The sequence below is a fragment of the Dromiciops gliroides genome, chromosome 1 (genome assembly GCF_019393635.1).
Source record: "Dromiciops gliroides isolate mDroGli1 chromosome 1, mDroGli1.pri, whole genome shotgun sequence".
Lineage (NCBI taxonomy): Eukaryota > Metazoa > Chordata > Mammalia > Microbiotheria > Microbiotheriidae > Dromiciops > Dromiciops gliroides.
This window is the reverse complement of record NC_057861.1, coordinates 30,750,673-30,753,328: the sequence shown is the minus strand read 5'-3', so window position 1 is coordinate 30,753,328 and position 2,656 is coordinate 30,750,673.

Here is a 2,656-nt window from a genome sequence, read left to right as displayed (position 1 = left end):
TCAGCCTCGACCGCACTGGCGAGCCCAGCAGAGCCCAGGCCGTCGCCGCCCGCTGCCCGGACCCCCGGCGCGCCCGCCGATTGGCCGCAGCCCGCCAGCCTCATTTGCATGAGCCCCGGGACTCCGCCCACGCTCGGCGCCCCCTCCCAGCCCCGCCGGGGGTGGAGGCAGGCCGGGGGCGGGACTTGGAGAACGTGTGACCTGGCTCCTCCCCCAACCCGCCCCTTCTGCCCCGCCCCTCTGCCCCCCCTCCCCTCCCTCCCCCTCAGCCCCGGCTGCCCTCCTCCGGCGGGCTGCTCACCCCACCCCGCCCCCCAGCCACTTCCTTTGACAGCTTCTCACACGCTCAGACTCCAGGGGTGGTGGACTCCTGACTTAGGAAACTAGCATAGGAATGAGGTCATTGCAGGCATGCTGCTGAGGATGGAGCAATGGGCCTGGAGTCAGGACCACTTCCCAGCTGTGTGACCCTAGACAAGTCACTTCACCCTGTTTGCCTCAGTTTCCTCATCTGTAAAGTGAGCTGGAGAAGCAAATGGCAAAACACTCCAGCATCTCTGCCAAGAAAACCCCATGGACAGTATTGGCTCGCTGTGGTCCACGGGGTTGAAGAGTCAGACACAACTGAATAACAAGATCCCTCAAGGTTTTAAGAGGATCCTGCCTATCTTCTTTTGCTCGACTATCCATATTTTTCACAACAGCTGATTTTTTTCCTTTTTGATGAAGGAGTGACTTGAGAGGGATCAAAAAACAAATAATTGATCATTTCCCCCCAAAAAAATTAATAAAAAAAAGTCTTATGTCCCAAACATTTTATGAGGCATCAATGGCTTTGAGAAAGTCAGGTGCCAGCAGAAAGCTCCCTCCCCAGTAGGGAGCGAAGGTCAGCAACAGAGAGCAGAAATGGGAGTGGGCTTGGGGCCCCAGAGGAAGCCTCCTGGGGCTCAGAGAAAAGGATGGGCAGGATGGGAGATCTGGGATTACCTCCTCCAACTGGTTTAGGAAAAACAATAGAGTAAAACTGCTGCAGCCCCTCAGAGGATGCATGGAGGTGGGGCAGCCTGGAACTCTATACTGAAGCATTCCTAGCAGAGTTTTCTCTGGTTACAGAGCTCAGGGTCCTTATTCCCCTCCCTCCTCTCCAGCCAACCCTCCCTGTAACTTTATGGGATGTTCATGGAAGCACCACAGGGAAATGTGTAGGGCCCAGATTAGAATCCCCCAGGCTTTGCTGACCATGCATGAGTTTGCTGGGGTGGAGGGAGTTTCCTCACTGGGAAGTCACTCCCCACCCCCCCCACACACATCCCTGTGAAAAGCAACCCTGAGTCCAGCAGACAGCAAGAAGGACATATGGGAAATTTACCCATTTAATGAAATTGACATCATCGGATTTCAAGATGGAAGAGACATCATCTAATCCAATTTCCTTGTTGAGACCCAAATCAGGAGAGTGATTTGCCCTGAAGTTACTCAGGGAACACAAGTATATAGGATCTGGGGATCTTAATTAGAATTAAAAGAGATCTACTGTCCAACCCACCCACGCACCCCTGTTTTACAGATGAGGAATCTGAGTCCCCAAAAGGTTAATTGACTTGTCCAAAGTCACACAAATCATAAGTGACAGAGAACCATTTTGATTTGAAACTAGGTTCTTTGGCTCCAAATCCAGTGTTGTTTGTGCTCTTGTGGCTTGTCCTTCATTCTCCAAGAAGACATTGGGTGATGTCACAACTTGTAGTGAATTGGATTTAAGAGAGGGAGGGCTGTGTAAAGTCACCTGCCTCACTCTCTCCTCCAGAGCCATCTGGGTCTAGTGGCAAGATATACATCAGGATGACTGGATGTGGCCCTGGATGTTTTTTTTAAGGCAATTGTGATTAAGTGACTGGCTCAGGGTCATATTAGCTAGTAGTGTCAAGTGTCTGAGGCCCAGATTTGAACTGGGGTCCTTCTGACTCCAGGGAGTGCTCTATCCACTGCACCACTTAGCTGCCCCAATATGAACTCTGGGAAGATGATTTTAAAATGTTTCTGTTACTCATTTACTCTTTTGCTACTCTGTTCAATCATGTTTTGGTCATGTCAGACTCTTTGTGGCCCTATTTGGGGTTTTCTTGGCATTTCCTTCTGCAGCTCATTTTTGAAGATAAGAAAAGTGAGGCAAATAGGTTGAAATGAGTTACCCAGGATCACCCAGCTAGTGAGTGTCTGAGGCTAGATTTGAACTCAGGAAAATGAGTCTTCCTGACTCCAGGCTGAGTGCTCTGTGTACTATGGCTCCACCTAGTGGCCATTTGATGCTCTACTGTGCTACCTCTGCTCTTGGAGGAAGGTTGTTGATGGCTCCCGAGGGACAAGAGAAAGTGACATCTTGAAGTCATTTAACCTCTAAGTGGGGAGGACAATAGTACACTCTTGTAAGGAAAGACTACTTTTTAACCTTTAATGCTCTATGGAAACCTGTTGTTGTTGTTATTAAAATTAATACTATCACCAGAGATCATCAGACCCAAGATTAGACTTTCAACACCCAGAAAGAAGGCATCGAGCCCAGAGTACATTGGGTCACTCACCTCCCTAGCCCTAAAAACACTGTTTCTATCTTTGTCTGTTTCTTTACATAAATCCAATAGCAAAAAAATTTTAT